General features: G+C 37.0%; 2 long non-coding RNA genes across 6 annotated transcripts; one reads left to right on the top strand and one right to left on the bottom strand.

The window, feature by feature from the left end:
* Positions 1–714: 714 nt before the first annotated feature.
* Positions 715–9,384, top strand: LOC120334154 (uncharacterized). Of its 3 annotated transcripts, XR_013468999.1 has the most exons (7): positions 715–890; positions 2,015–2,294; positions 2,665–2,709; positions 2,753–2,822; positions 8,300–8,350; positions 8,440–8,574; positions 9,010–9,384. It is a non-coding gene; the product is annotated as an uncharacterized LOC120334154 (long non-coding RNA). The 3 variants fall into 3 exon arrangements; XR_013469000.1 differs by lacking the exons at positions 8,300–8,350; positions 8,440–8,574; positions 9,010–9,384 and adding an exon at positions 7,432–8,157 and having other exon boundaries at positions 2,665–2,822; XR_005568419.2 differs by lacking the exons at positions 715–890; positions 8,300–8,350 and having other exon boundaries at positions 2,016–2,294; positions 2,665–2,822.
* A 938-nt stretch (positions 9,385–10,322) lies between these two features.
* Positions 10,323–15,862, bottom strand: LOC120334657 (uncharacterized). Of its 3 annotated transcripts, XR_013480610.1 has the most exons (8): positions 14,748–15,860; positions 14,550–14,652; positions 14,387–14,480; positions 13,961–14,036; positions 12,972–13,043; positions 12,256–12,321; positions 11,984–12,046; positions 10,323–11,219 (listed from the first exon to the last, which is right to left on the bottom strand). It is a non-coding gene; the product is annotated as an uncharacterized LOC120334657 (long non-coding RNA). The 3 variants fall into 3 exon arrangements; XR_013480611.1 differs by having other exon boundaries at positions 13,949–14,036; positions 14,550–15,862; XR_013480609.1 differs by having other exon boundaries at positions 14,550–15,861.
* Positions 15,863–16,538: the final 676 nt, after the last annotated feature.

Raw genomic sequence — 16,538 nt, 5'->3', positions numbered from 1 at the left:
GGCCAAAATATGTCAACAATCTTATAAGTTTTGCCCAGATAAAAGTTCATATAGAACTTTTAACGTTGGGCTGTGGTATAAGATATATATAACCAATTTGGATGTTTGATTTGTATACAAGGGTTGTTACATTGTTCAATTTGGCTCCGCATCTATAGTAGAATGCACAAATAAAGAGAAAATAATGATTCGAAGTTTGTTATCATTACTAATCATTACGACCTTAAGGAGATCACGATAAACGATTGATTGGCAATCAGAAAAGAGTTAATTTTGTTGGTGCTTTATTTTATTTGTTTGGGTCGAAGAGACAAGACTGTTCAAAACACTGGAATCGTTCCACAATAGGATTGGCGTATGGTAGTAGTTGTATTACGTAGATGCGGTTAAACCTCATATTCCAGTCGAGGGTTCCCAGCTGCCTAATACTTGCAGAAGTGTTTCAGTTACTGGCACATGTATCCTGATGGCAAAATACCAAGCCCTCGGGTCAACATGTTCTCTCCCTCCCAACTCTTTTCTTTGTGGTTGTTGTTTGTATTATTATTTTTAATTACCGATTGTGCGCATCCAAGTTTCACTAATCCTTTTATATTTCAGTGTTTTTTTTTCCCTTGCAATATTATTCTAAGTTCCTAGCACCTATTCTAATGCAGTTAGATTAAGATCATCAATTTTTGGTTTTAATGTTTACGGAGTGAATTGGATCGCAGGTGTCGGAGTTGTGAAAGAAAACGGGAAATGTAATATACTAGTTAAAGATAATTACTTATGCAGTTAGGCCATAATATAGTATTAAAATACTGATTGGTGACAGCTGAACACGAAGGCGTAAATAAATGGATTGGATTGAGAACAAGAATATGTAAAAGCTAAAACAATTAAGAATCGTAAGTACAATGCATATGCATTATTATAATATATAACCGTATATCGGAGGTAAATATTGAAGTTTGGATCGTATTTATTCAAACTGATTAGACGCAAACAAGATTTTGACTTTGGAAACTATCGGGGTGGAACATTGACTTGTAGCTTGATGGATGTTGTATTAGGAACTCAGTTAAGCCATAGTAATGTAGTATAAGATTGGATGGGCATCGACTGCTGCCGGTATATCGGTACCGTTATGTGTTGAAATGATGACTTGTGAAGATCCAGACGGGGCTTCCACCACCATCAAGTCCATGCCTCTGAAATCAAGGAGTAATAAGGTAGCCTAGAGTGACACAGTCTAATATAGAATACATAATCACATATATATATTTGTTTCCAGGGACTCTCTATGTTAAATAATGCGAGCATTATGATTAAATCACTGTGTATCACCTTTTATATATCTTACAATATCAGAGTTTTTGGACGCGAAATTTTTATATGGATCGTTTTATTAGGTTGTTGATCTTGTTGGAATTTTTCTTTTTATTGTTATTGAAAATAACTACTAGACCAATTGCTTTGAAAGTTTCAGTTGCTGAAGATTCCCTAGAAGGCTATTACTTCTTATTTCAAAAATTTTTGTGGGCCCTATGGGATACGTGTTTTGTGTGCGATGATGTCATCAAAAATTTTGCACTTCGCGTTGCCGATAGTCTACTGTGGCAAATTGCATAACCGTACTATTTCATTTTGATATTCGTGTCCATATATTTGAGCATCGCTCTCTTGTACTTAGATATGGCAGTGTGGCATCAGTGGTTCTACTGCAACAGTGATTCCCAACGTTTAAAATCATCAACCAATTTTCACATCCCGTTTAAAATAATTACCGACATCGCACATTATTATATGATCCCCCAAATTCAAGACGGATAAAAGTATTTACTAATTTTGATTAAAGGGGATCCACAAAGTCCATGTATATCCTCAGAAGTGTCAATAGCACTGAAAGGTTGGGAACCACTACTAGAAGGTTCAATGTGCAGAACAACATCTATTGATGTAAATGCATTTAAATTCATATATTGAATAGTTGAATATGATAATATATACGTTTTTGCTTTTTCCTTTTCAGTGTTTTATTTAGCTTTATATTATATCTTAACTAAATATTAGTTTTGGCTACAATTTTCATTTATGCGGAGTGCGAACTGTTTTGGGATGCAAGCAAACAGACAATGTTGAACATTGAGAATTACAGCGATGGAGCAGGGAAGGCGATTTGGTGGCTATTAAATTAAGAATTCAGTTAGGCCATACTATAATATAAGATTAATGCCTGTGCCTCTGTGGTAAATCAAAGACATTGACGAAGATCCCATTTTGCATGTCCAGACGACCATACTGTTTTACAGGTATGCAATTTCTTGTGCAGCGTTTTTCCATGATTTTAATTCTGTTACTAAACTAAACAGCTATTTTGAAACGACCAGAATCTTTTTGGATCAGCATTTCAATTCAATTTATTACATCATGAGTGAGGTTGTCAGAATGAAATTTTTGTTTCCATTCGGGCTGAATTACTTAGTCTTAATATCAATATGTGTTATAATAGAAAAATCATTTTAAAATATATTCGGAATAATTAGCTGCAGAACCATCATGCTGAATCAGATATATAATAAATATAAAACAGTGAATATTAAGTCTCAATTCCTTATCATGCTGAATCAGATATATAATAAATATAAAACAGTGAATATTAAGTCTCAATTCCTTTTGTAGGCCCTAGTGCAAATGGAAGATAATGAATCAAACGAAAATTGGAAGTATGCATTGGAGAAATGAAAGACGACTGGTTGAAATTTTAAAGAACCCATCAGTTTGCACGGGGACCTGCATGGGCGAATTTAAAGATAAACCACAAGGAACGGCTATCAATGGTAAGCTTTTTGTATAACAAAATCATTGCAGTTCAGTCGTATATAAATATAGATACCTATCTTGCACTATTACTTGAGTAACGTTTACTCAACTCAAGCTAAAAGAACCATAATGATTAAATTATAGCATGTATTATTTGTAAATGGATGTGATGTTACCATATATTGCTATTTCGTAGATTGTCTCTGACTTGCAAGTCACCCGTTCACCCTTCAGCTTCAACGCCCACGTGAATGAAGATGCGTTAAAAATCTCTATGTGTTTTTATTCGTAAATTTCCACAACACACAGAATATAAATCTTATAACATTTATCCACACTCGCTTTGAATGGTTTACATCGTCTTCTATCTCCCTATCGAAAGATATCGGAGTCGTATTTATACGTCCATCATAAATCTTATTAAAATACTGTAAACGTGAGCTCGTGATTCACGTTATAAACAGAAACTCCTATTATCTCAATAAGGGTAATTATGTACATCGTACTGATGGGAACTTGGATGTAATTATTTCAATCAGTGTCAAAGGTCTTGAGAATATAAATTTTAATTTGATAATGAATGGATGGAACCTGTTATGTTCTTAAACCTGGTGTAATTTGATTCCTACGAAAGTCTTTGTTTGAATTTTGGGAAAAATTAACTTTGTTTTCATATTTTCAACATGAAATGGGGTACATTTGGGGGTTAGTTGCTATATTATCTCCCCATCTTACTAACTGGAAGTTTAAAGATTTGGCACCCTCTAATAAATTGAAAATATATAGAAAAATACAATACACAATGCTAAAATTAATGATATAGGTCAAAAAAAATATTTAAATGTATATGATCTATAATGAGACGAGACATTGAAGTAAAGAAGAATTTATAGAAAGGGTAAAGGTTGTAAAGTAGAATTACAGAAGGATGGCGTATTTTTATTTTAAAAATTTGGTTTGAACGGTTAAAACATATTTTCAATTTAATGTATTCCGCTACGCTAAAATACTCAATGCTCACATTATCGCATTGTTACGATTTTGTAGACCTAGTTGGTCAATATATGCTTGTCCCATGTCGGGATGAAAAAAACGCATTTTTAAGTTTATGCCATCTCAGGGCTTTTTTGAAAAAATAACGCTTTTGGATACAATTTTTGTTTAACGAGCTTATTATTTAACCGTTCTATATGACGGCTTTGTAAATAATTAAAAGTATGACTCGCTCGAATCTACTTTTAGAAAGCATTTTAATCCCAATGAAATCTATTAATCGAAAAAGGAATGCTAACCGCAAATTTTCAATAATATAAATATCTTGAAAGGTATTTGAAATTAGAATATTCAAAGTTTTACCATTAATTAATTTATAAAAATTGAAAGTCGAATGAAACGCCATGTATATATAAGAAGAAAAAGAAGTACTTTACCTTAGTATTAGTGGAAGAATGAAAAATGTCTGTCTCAATGAGAAGAAAAACCTGCAAATCATGAAACAAATTGTAGAATTACATGCTCCTGATCTGTATATCCATTAGGTATGCGCGAAAATATCTCTATTGTTTGGAATAGAGCGCGTAATTTACCGTAAAACAGTCCATAGAGTTCATTGTTTTCAACAGTTCGTTTTTGATTAGGTTTTTCACCTCGAACATATATCATGTTCTAAAAGAGTTCATTTCGATCGATGTTCAATACAGTCCATATTCATGATTTTAACGTTTCCAGAGTCCGTTACCATAGTTCAACTGTTTTCAATTGAGATTATTGTCTTTTCATAATGTTTCTGATTATTTCGGCTTGTCAGCAATTTGCTACTTCAATCGTTGTTCCAGGCAATTTGAATCTCCCCGACGTTCGTAAGTTGGTCGAATTTGATTTTCGCACGTTTTGTATAGACGGTTTCTGGGCAATTGTTGATAGCTTTCGCTTGGTCTGTTTTTTGGTTGATTCCTTCCAATTGTTGCTTGTTGTCCGTACTTGTGGTTGAACCCTGTTGATCTGCTCCGTTTCAGAAGGTTAATTCAAGTCGGTTTTGTCACCATTTATAGCATAGATATTGGGTAAATGAATGGATGGAACCTGTTATGTTCTTAAACCTGGTGTAATTTGATTCCTACGAAAGTCTTTGTTTGAATTTTGGGAAAAATTAACTTTGTTTTCATATTTTCAACATGAAATGGGGTACATTTGGGGGTTAGTTGCTATAAAATCACTGACAATTCAAACTTTTTCCGACGATATAATACTAATGATGAAATCACAGCAAATCCCTTCTTGATAGTGAGGCTCTAGTAGGAATCGTATTTCCAAACTTCCCATAGTGAATTCTTCGGAGACTGGATTTCAGACACTTGATGGTGATAATCGAAGTCAGAACTCAAGCATTTAAATTGCCTGAGCAGAGCATTCTGAAAACACTTAGTCCATTTTTTGGCCCAACTTGTAATCGATTTCAAATTTCCCGTACTTAAATGTGATTGAAGCATCTAGAATACCATTACTTTGTAGCTTTTCGGCACAGTGTACGATCTTTTCGACAAGCTGTGTTAGTGTGTTCAGCTAAGGAATTATATTACTTCTGATTTGCACCTTGGTGTCCATATGCTATAGCATTTCTCTATAGTCAAATACACTCCACTCAACTTGTAATCGATTTCAAATTTCTCGTACTTAAATGTGATTGAAGCATCTAGAACAGTGGTTCCCAAACTTTTTTGATCATCGCCCCCCTACAGTAGTTTATATAACTTCATCGCCCCCCTGCACTACAAAAAAATGTATAAAGTCAGAAACGAATATATTACAAACCAAAAAAGAAGACAATTCATAGTTTATAGTAAATTTTAATGAGATGGATGAGCTTGGTGTTTTTTATTATATCTAAAATTACCCCGTTTACTGATAAAAAGGCGATTTCGTTGTTTTGATAGCAATAGTAGCACGGCTGAAAACCCCTTTTTCACCATATAATAGGTCGGAAATGAAAAAATTCGGGGTTTTACCTCCTCAAAAACCGCCGTGTACTCTTGTCTTATAGCATTTTACTCCCTAAATTCACCCCATTTCACATTAAAATAATGAAAACAATGTTAATTTTCCATAACTTATAATAATGATTTTCGTACATCTAATCTATCTTTACGATATAATTCATTCCTACAGCCTGATGACCTGCACCAAAATATTTCGGTAAAATTCATTCCCGATTCCTCATCCTACCACGATCTCCAGTCCACAGAATTAATCAGCCATTTGTTTTTGAATTTATGGACTCGGATGTGGAAGAAGTCGTGACCGACTATAGGCTACGGCCCAGTTGTCGGCAAATTTTATGTCGCTCGCGGGACAAAATTCAGGGTTGCTAGTTTTTTGCGTGTCGCTTGTATTTTTTCAAAGTTAAAAACGGAACAGTGCGCAAAAACTGCGACAATTTGGGAATTCAACTCAGTCGTCTTATTAAAAAGTTATTACAATGACATTTAAGGTGACACGGTCTTGTTGCTGCATCACGCTTGACAGCTTTACGACGCCAAGATTGGAACATTTTCGAAAAAGGCATCCTAGTCCTAGTTCTAATCCTAGTTCTTTGCTTGTTCTTTGTAATGTTCATTTTCGGAAATATTTGTTCGCACAAGATACATTCTTAGAAAAATTAAGCATTGATGAATCTCTCGAATAGAATATGAATTTTATTTCCTTTTTGCATTGCAATATATTCGAATATTTACTGCGCAATTGAACCCCTGCCATCAGCCAGGGATGGCCATTACCGAATAATTCACTATTTCGAATACATTCGAAAATATTTTTTTCGAATGAGAAATTTCGAATACTTCGAAAATAAATTCAAGCTTATCTTATTGTATGGCGTAATTAGCATAGAATAATCAACGGGATAACCGTTACCTACAAGCTGGCTACCAGAAAATTTATATTCGCCAATTGCCGTGATATTTTATAGTAGTATGCCCTTTTTATTTTCGTAAGTACGAGAGTGCGAATCAACAGATTGTTGAAAGGTATGAATTAGAATGATAGTTTGAAACAAATACCCCATTTTACAGGTACCAACTCGCGAAACACTCTTAAACTAAGCACCGACAATTTTGAAATGGTAAAGTATAGAAAGAATTTTCCGCGGTAAAAGGTCGGGGAAAGGTTCATTCAGTGAATCGTCCCAGGCCAGATTATTTTACTCCGGCCGTATTTTGCTGAGCAATACGCAAACTACCGTACCTTACTGCGAAGACAAGTCCGGCAATCCTTTCGCGTGTGATAATTGCCCACGTGATTCAAGCCTGCGAATGCACACAAAGTTCAGAATTAAGTGCACCATGCTCCAAACAAAAACAGGTTTCGTGAAATCGCCCCCCTATCGCCCCCTTCGACTTTTTCGCCCCCCTCTGTATCGTTTTCGCCCACCGGGGGGCGATATCGCCCACTTTGGGAATCACTGGATTCTAGAATACCATTACTTTGTAGCTTTCCGGCACAGTGTACAATCTCTTCGACAAGCTGTGTTAGTGTGTTCAGCTAAGGAATTATATTACTTCTGATTTGCACCTTGGTGTCCATATGCTATAGCATTTCTCTCTAGTCAAATACACTCTAATTTATATTTAGGCAACTGGAATGGCGGTGCCTGTGTTGATTTAAGACTGAAGAGAAATGTCCAATATAAGAGTTTGATTTGTCTTCTTTGCTAGTATATTAATTATGAATTAATAACAAATGGCAGAATTGCAGTAATATTTTATGACTGGGGTCGCCATTTTTTGTAATGATGAGAATTAAAATAGTGTTAAACATCACGGTTCTAAGCATTGCTGTGGAGTAGCTTGACTTAGATTAAAATATATTTTGGCTGGTTACGGGAAATTTTGATGCGAACGCTGAGAAAACTCATTGCTTTTGATATCAACCACCATTGCTAGTCGAAACTCAAAATTCTTACCGCCAACTTTGGAAAGTTTGACCCTGGCTCCAGTGATAAATAAAATCAACTATAAATCAACTATCTTCGTTTTTGGCTGGACCGAGATTCGGACTTTCATCCGGGGCCCTGTTTTCAAATTTTTGCAAATTTTAAAGTTTTAAACGTAGTTGTTTTTTGTCCGCGGGCTACATTTCGTCGAGCTTTCTTTGAGTTGATGCGTTCTAATATTACCAGAAAGTTTAAACTGGGTCCCATCAGATTTGTTAAGAATTAAAATTGTGGTCTAACATACGATGGACCTTTCCCCGAGCATCGACTTTTTTGTTTACTTAGTGACCTTGGCCAATCAGCAAGATTCAAAAAATGACTTAACAATGCTCCTTTTTCGCATCCGCTCAGACACTTTTCTCACCCAGACAAGATTTTCAGGCGTGGTCGTAAACATCACCTCGTTTTCGTTTTTTTTTTAACTCTCTTCATTAGTTTTCGGTTGTGTTTGTTGTTGTATACGATGAATTTATATTGATGGTTTGAAACAAATACCCCATTTTACAGGCGCCAACTCGCGAAACCACTCTTAAAATAAGCCCCGATAATTTTGCAAAGGTAAAGTCAACGACTGGGTAAAGTATATGAAGATTTTTTGGGGGTCAAAGGTCGGGGAAAGGTCAATCGCGAACTTCTGTCTCATTCAGGTACTGGTTCATATGAGGAATGACGATAATCATCAATATGCTTCATGTGTCTGCTGTTCGACTTGCAGAGCTTTAAGACTATGAAACTGAGGATATCGAGACAGCACTTTCGGACGGAATTAATACCATTATCGGGTAGGTTTTTCGTGTTTTTCACCGAGGAAAAGAAATTTGGCTTAATCATATAGCGCACCACTTCCAGTTACCAATACATATATATCGACTGTAGGTGTAATTCCAATCTCCCTATACAAGGACATTATGGTAGTGAAACCCTTTGACGATGAGAGGTTACATAAACCAACCTAAGGCTAAGTGGCGTCCAGCACTCCTCTTACATAATTACGACTTTCAGATTCGCCCAAAGTTCCAGACTTTTAATAGTAACAGAGTCTAAATACTGATAGAAACCTGGGAAAGCTTACTGACTAATCACTAACTACTAAACTATTCATAAAATCTGGGGTTCTCCTCGGTAGAGCCGTAGTAAACATCAATTAGAACCTCGTCTAAGACTTGTCATCCCTGGTTTAGTGTTCGATAACGAATAACATGCTCGTCGTGTTTCAGGTGACGGTCTCAGATCGGAAAGCTCCATTTCTTCATTAGATTCTGTAAAAGAAATAGCAGCATGAGATGTGAAATTACGGATTTGTGTTGTAGAAAGTAAAATAGTGAAGTGAGTGGTGGCTTTATTTTTTGGCATGCCGGGCTTTCGTGCAATTATCAAATATATATATTGATGTTTCTCCATAGCCTACCCTTGATTACAGTAAAATTCTTGCCACTTGGGGTTCAAATGTTTTCCAATATTCCCTTTGAACGTCGTGCTAAGTTAATGCTCATGGTAAAAAATCCATGTGAAAAGCACCACTTATGACGCTAATTTTATGTGTTTATTTTGTTATGTCGTTATGTGTACAATAAACAACAGAAAATTTGGGATTTGTGTCTTGTTCCACTATTTCAAGAGCAAGGAGTTTACAAACCGCGGTTTTAAAAAAGGTGGGATAGGATGGGATTGGAATAGAGATGCGCTTAGCACGATGCGCCACACCGCCGAGCTAGGGCTGAGAGATGGTGTGCTCGAGTTAGAAGAATGGGACTTATCTAATGCCACGTAGCAAGTAGACACTTGGTGGGCAAGCACGTGGTAACCAGTAAAGTGTAATCTGCGGTTGATCAAATGGCGCCCGCTATTCCGTTGTTATTGAGGGTAGCCGGTCTCCCGGATAAAAAATTCGCGTCTCCTCATATTATCGACTCTTTTCCTCGTCCCGTAATTATTAATTACCGGATATCTTTTCTAAACCGGATAACGGCGGCACTCTTTCTTGGATTTTATTTGCTTTTCTCGTCCAATAAATAATTACGACTCAACATTTGAGATTTGAGTGATAAGTGAGTGTACAGAGTCGAAGGTTCAGAATCCGGTATCGCATTTTGAGATATATATATATATATATGTTGCAATCTGGGGCGTCAGAGATAGAGAAGGAAGAGTTTAGTTAGTTTTTGGTCCATAAAAATGGCGAAAAATGCCAGAAATCTGCAAAAATCTCAGGTCAAACTCTTCAAAATATCAAAATCTCGAAATTATCATCGATCAAGCATGATCAAGCATGACCATAGATAAATCTAACCACAAAAGTGTCATTTATCATCGGCCCATACATGGCCACACATAATATTTTTTTTTTTTTTGCCCGGCGATAAAAAATTTTTGGGCCGCGGCCCTGGGCTAGCCAGCTGCACGGCCCCCCGCCCCCACGCGCTCTTCCTGGCTGTCCACCCCGCCTAGCGCCTGCAGTCATCCACCGATATACTACTGCCTGTCTAACTATCCCAGCCACGTAAAAAGCTTTTGAAATTGTAGAGTTTGAAACATTTTATTTCGAAAATATTAAAGTTAAAGTTCACTCGGAAGTTATATTCACGAAACAAGAGAAAAAAAATATATCAAAAATTACACTTTACGTACGTAGATTGGCAAAGACAGTAAATTTATTAATAATAATAAAAAAATGTTAGCAACCAATATTTATTAAAAAATTAATGAAAAAGCACACATAGAACGTTTATCGCACAATAAACATAGTTGAATCAAATAATCAATAGCAGCTGGTGAGAGGGAATATTCATTTCAGTTAATACTTATCTCCATATTTCTGTTACTCACCCCGGAAAGTGCATGGGTAAAATTTATCTCACGCTAACAGACCGAATAAAATTTGTTGCGAGCTAGGCGGTGGAGTCTTAAACAAATTTAACATTGAAAAAACAAAGAGTCGGATAAGACTCCCGGACTTCGGCTTGAATTTTTGCTTGGCACATTCAAGTTTGTCACAAATTTCAGACCATCCGGAATTATTAAAATTAGACCAAGCTTCCAAATATAGGTTGTAAGGGAAAATGATTTGAATTTGTTTTCAACCCCACTGCACACAAAACATGCCTACATAACGTTATGCTGGGAAAAGCATAAATACAGTCGCATGGCCGTTAACCAACAGATGGAACGATCTGTAGTAAAATCAATATAAGAACATACAAGGTCATACTAAAGTAAGTTTGAGAAATCCCTGTATCCGAAACAATTAAACTGGTTTATGCCACACTCGAAACGTACTTGGACCGGACGAGAAGGCGTGGTTCGTCATATCTGCTATAAAAATCCTATCCGAAACGCACGATAATTTTTAAATATTGCAAACACATTTTAAATTTGAATCAGCAGCATCTTTCATCACTAAGCTCTGTTCACGTTTCTTCATGGGCACCTGAAATAAATGAATTTATTAGTTAATAATAAAATTGTATATGCTATAACAATATAAAAAAAAAACAGTACATGTAGACTGATGGCTCAGCATGTACGAAGTCGGGGTTTTTGTATTTATTGAGTGCGGGGGTAATATGGCGATAAATCTCGAGCTTCAACTGATCTAAGAAGACTTCATAAACAGTGAAATTGGTTAATATTATTCGCATTAAAATTCTATCTTGCGTTAATCCAACGTTATTTTCTGAAGTCAACATATGATTTAATGGCAGAGTCAAGTCGTGGGCGGGGTGATCAACTGGAGATAATATCATAATTAAACACTTTTTTGATATCTTGATAGAAATAAGTAAAACAAAGGATTCATTAATGTCACGGATGTATCTGCGCCGGAGAAGAACGTCGTTTTTTAAGATAGGGAATTTTACTTTGTTTCAAATCACTATATTATGATCCCTTAAAATTTGCACAACATGTGAAAGCAAGTTTATGTCAGAGCGACGCAACAAAATAGTTTTTACAATCGCTTTGGATTTTTTGTTCGAGAACTAAACGTTGAAAAGTTGACGAATAGACGAAACAAAGTTGTATTACATTGAAGATGAAGGATAACATACCGCCGGCTACCGGACAAAAAAAAATATGCATAAATGTTATTCTCAAGAACCTAAAAGTTATAGGGACATTATCATCTGGTAGCTGTTTTCCTGATCGTATTAAAATTAACAACTACGTGTCTCGCGTACATCAATATTTACTCACGCACAAATCTGCGGTCTCCGTAGCTCATGGCCAGTGTGTCCCTGCTTTTGATTTTGAAATTTCCTATATAATAGATAATAGAATGCAAGGCAAGGGTTATTACTAATTTGAGGAGAAAATTTATGTACTGAACTGTTAATTTTGGAGGAGAAAATTTATAACTGAATTCTGATTCTTGTGGCCCATTAGGTCAACATGGAAAATCACCCACAAGGTTATGAATCCGTGCAAAAGTATCTTAAGCAGAGATAAACATCTGCTAATTAACTTACTTTTTGTAATATTATTCGTAATGTAGCATTCCATCTAAAATACGCCTCTTTCATACTTTCATGGTTCTGCAAAAAATATAATTTTGGTAATTTAGTCATGGAAATGACCGTACCAAGTGAGCAATTTAAGTCCGTACATCGGTACCGGTAAGGCCAGACCTTGAGCGCCTAGCTCATCACCCTAGTTTGTTTGTTGAAAAATTCGATGGAAAAAGGTTCTACCGTACGCAATAAAAGATCTTGGTTGAAATATCGTGTGTCAAGAAGATTTGACAAAATAATTGAGCTTTTTTGCGACTTTTTACTAAGGAATTAAATTGTTGCGGAAAAAGCCAACACGGGCAGCAATATTTAGGCAGAACTACTCACAGACCCACTTCACGTCTAATTATAGCATTAGTATAACAACTTTGGAATAATATTACTCTATCTGGTATTGCCTCATGAGCCACCGGTACCAGGGCTGTAGCATTGAGAAAATTTCATTTTAATTTGGCCAGCTCCGAGTCATTTAAAAAAACGTATTATGGCTCCGATTTTGATAAAAAAATTTGACTCTGGCGCCATCTTCGATATTCGATAAAAGTCAATTCTTGATAACAAAATTGTGGTAAAAGCCAGTTTTCCAACTAACACACAAAACAACGAACTAAGATGAATATCCGGGTAGTTGACAAAAATCCAATTTAAGTATGAACAATCTCGTCATAACTCACCAAACGTAGTTTTGTCCAGAACAAGTGATCATTTAGCAGCCTTCTTAGATCTTGCATGTTCTCTTGATATGCCTTAAATATAAATGAAGCGTTTTAGACGAGTGTTCTACTAGTAAAAATCAATCATACACAAATTGAGCGAAAAAAACACATCTAAGTTAACTTGAAGTTAAGCAGTACTGATATTATCACCCTGAAACCAGGTGCACGACGGTTGACGCTTTGTGGAAGCGTTAGTAACATCACGTCCGTAACCTAGGTAAAGTAGAAATTTGGTTAGGTAGAAAAATTTAACTCCCAAAACTGGACACCCGCGAGGGGATCGCTGGACTCCCCGGCGTCGCGAGGGGATCGCTGGACTCCCAGCGTCGCGAGGGGATCGCTTGACTCCCAGCGTCGCGAGGGGATCGGTGGACTCCAAGCGTCGCGAGGGGATCGCTGGACTCCCAGCGTCGTGAGGGGATCGCTGGACTCCCAGCGTCGTGAGGGGATCGCTGGACTCCCAGCGTCGCGAAGGGATCGCTGGACTCCCGGCGTCGCGAAGGGATCGCTGGACTCCCGGCGTCGCGAAGGGGTCGCTAGACTCCCGGCGTCGCGAAGGGATCGCTGGACTCCCCGGCGTCGCGAAGGGATCGCTGGACTCCCCGGCGTCGCGAGGGGATCGCTGGCTTCCCCGGCATCGCGGGGGGATCGCTGATTTCCCGCGGCGTGGCGTAGCGAGAGGATCGCTGATTTCCCGCGGCGTGGCGTAGTGAGAGGATCGCTGGATTTCCCGCGGCGTGGCGTAGCGAGAGGATCGCTGGATTTCCCGCAGCGTAGCGATGGGATCGCTGGACTCCTCGGCATCGTGGGAGAATCGCTAGATTACGCGACTTAAAACAAAAGATTCCATTTACAGAACCGCGTTAGTGCCGTGTGTTTCGTGGTCCCTGTCAGAAATTGAGCAGAAAAGATTGGAAATTGGAAACAAACAACACCTCTTCACCCACTTCGATCAGTCGCCACCATCAGCTTTGGCATTCAAAACATCCATTTATCTTCACTTTTTTTCCCGTCGTTAGAGTTCTGTAATTAGATTTAAAAAATTATAAGACATCTGAGTTTATTTGCTTAACTTTTATGCTTTGCTAAGCAAAATATAGCAAGGTAGATGGAACGTGAATATCCAAGATAAAGAAATGCGAATACCCAAAATACGACGGGAAAGATCAAATCTAATAAATATTTATTTTTCACTTAGCTGCACGCCCTCTAAAAAATTGTCTACCAACCTTTGTGGGCGCGCCCCACCTATTGAGAACCACTACTAGAGAAACACCCCAAACCATTAAGCAATGCAATGGTACAGTTCATGAAAATTTTTAACAAAAATAATCAATAAAATAATATTCAGTTTAATTCAATAAACAACGAACCTGTCCAGCAGTTACAAAGATCAGTCGCGATCCTCAGCGGTGGTATTGCGAATAATCAACAGTTATTTTTCACTCTTTTCGTCGCTCTTGATACCTGTGATTAGATAAAAATGTTACAAAGTATATATTGTGTTTACCATGCAAAATAATCTCAAAAACTCACCGAGTAGTTCGAAATGAGAAAATTACCAATCAGTCGCGATCCTCAGCGATGGTATTGCGAATAATCAACAGTTGTTTTTCACTCTTTTCGTCACTCTTTATACCTGTGATTAGATAAAAATGTTACAAAGTATATATTGTGTTTACCATGCAAAATAATTTCAAAAACTTGCCGAGTAGTACGAAATAAGAAAATTACCAGTACCACCTCACTTCGACCTGGATTACAGGTTTCTTGTTGTTCAGCGTCAGACCTTGTGGTCGTCGCATCTTGATGCGCGATAGGAACACGCTTGTCGCTGCACCGCTGATTACCCTGCGCGGATAAAAACCCCGTGTGGGGTAATTATGATTGCTGGACTTCGATTGATTAAAAAAAAACTACATAACCCAATTGAATCATTACCGAATTTGTTATTTTCAGCCTTGGCGGGGGCATTGTACAAAAGATCCGATTATTGTCCCCCCAATATCTATGAAGTTTATACATCCGAAACAAAAAACCAATTAACTATTACCACACCGGATACGACCAGGTGACCGGCTCCAAGCCAAGGCTTGCCATATCTACCTCCATTTCACGGGATAAATATGAAAAAATTATGCTCTTCTAAACAAATGAAAAGGGTAACAAATCATACCGCGAAATTTGATTCGCAGATACCCGATGCCATGTGTATACACAAAGATTAACGTCACGAAAGACACGTAGCAAAACAACATTAATCACAAAATTAAATAGCATAGGAAGCAATACTTGAACATATATATATACACACAAACATATTACACACACATGGTGGCGAAAAAGTAGATAGATTAATAAATAAATTAAAATTTGTTCAAAAGACTAGTCTTTAGTTCTGAGCGGATGCGCGTAGCTTTGCTTCAAGCAAATCTCCTTAAAAAAATAATCTATTCGGTGGAATTATTATCTAAGATATTTAAAGGTAGGTTTTTCCATAGAAGAGATCTTGTCCACTGAATACGAAATATTTGGCAACGGTACAATAATAACAAACAAGAAATACTGCCGATAACACACTAATAAAGGCGGAGTTGACTAGTAATAACGTATAACTGGACCTCCGCCGACTGAAAACTGTGCTACTACCTGGTACAGACCAACGCAGAAACGACCTGAAGCTACCACGCCCTAAGTCTAAATGGACCACGCGCGCCAATATTTTTCCGAAGTCACAAGCGAAGAAAAAAGAGCATGTCAAAAAGAAACAACAGAAAATGAGCTGTTGGAACATAATAAAGAGACAACAGAACTGTATCTCACCCTGATAACTGAAAATAAAAGCGTGTTTCAATTATTATCAAATTGATCATTTTGTTTGTTTACTGAAGATCTGCCGGAGTAAATGAAATGCGGAATCGGAAGGATATCGTGAATTGTATTTACCCATATCATTATATTTTTCTATATAATTATGTCTACTGGAAGTTGTATTGAATATACCTTCAAAAACAAAATGTACACTTATAAGTGTTATTAATATCCGTATTATTAGACCTCCGTCGCAAAAACATGTAAGGATAAATAGTCTGTACCGCAGAAATCCAACTGATACTCTATGTATTTGTGCAGTTTTTGAGTGTTCAGTTCGATTGCAATTATTATACATAAATGTTAACTGTGTCTCAGTCAAAGTAAAAAGCAACAAATGGGTTACAAGTTACAACAAATTAATTTATAACATTAAAGACTTAAGATCAGGCACAGAACGGCAAAATACCTCTAACAAGAGGTCGGCCACTTATCCACCCTTGCGGAACAAGATTTTCGCTTACCAGCTTTCAAAAAACATTTTTACTCAAGTTGCTAATCATATCTAACTCATTACGAAAACAAATCCAATTGTTTGCTTTTGATTGAATATAAATTTTAATCATAATTACTAAATGATATTCAAAATCTTTGTGTTCATTTCAGCGTGTGAAACTAGAAGTGCTCCGAGAATACGGGACATGTAGGAATCAA

Source organism: Styela clava, chromosome 15, assembly GCF_964204865.1.
Source record: "Styela clava chromosome 15, kaStyClav1.hap1.2, whole genome shotgun sequence".
NCBI lineage: Eukaryota > Metazoa > Chordata > Ascidiacea > Stolidobranchia > Styelidae > Styela > Styela clava.
This window is presented reverse-complemented; position numbering and strand designations above follow the sequence as displayed.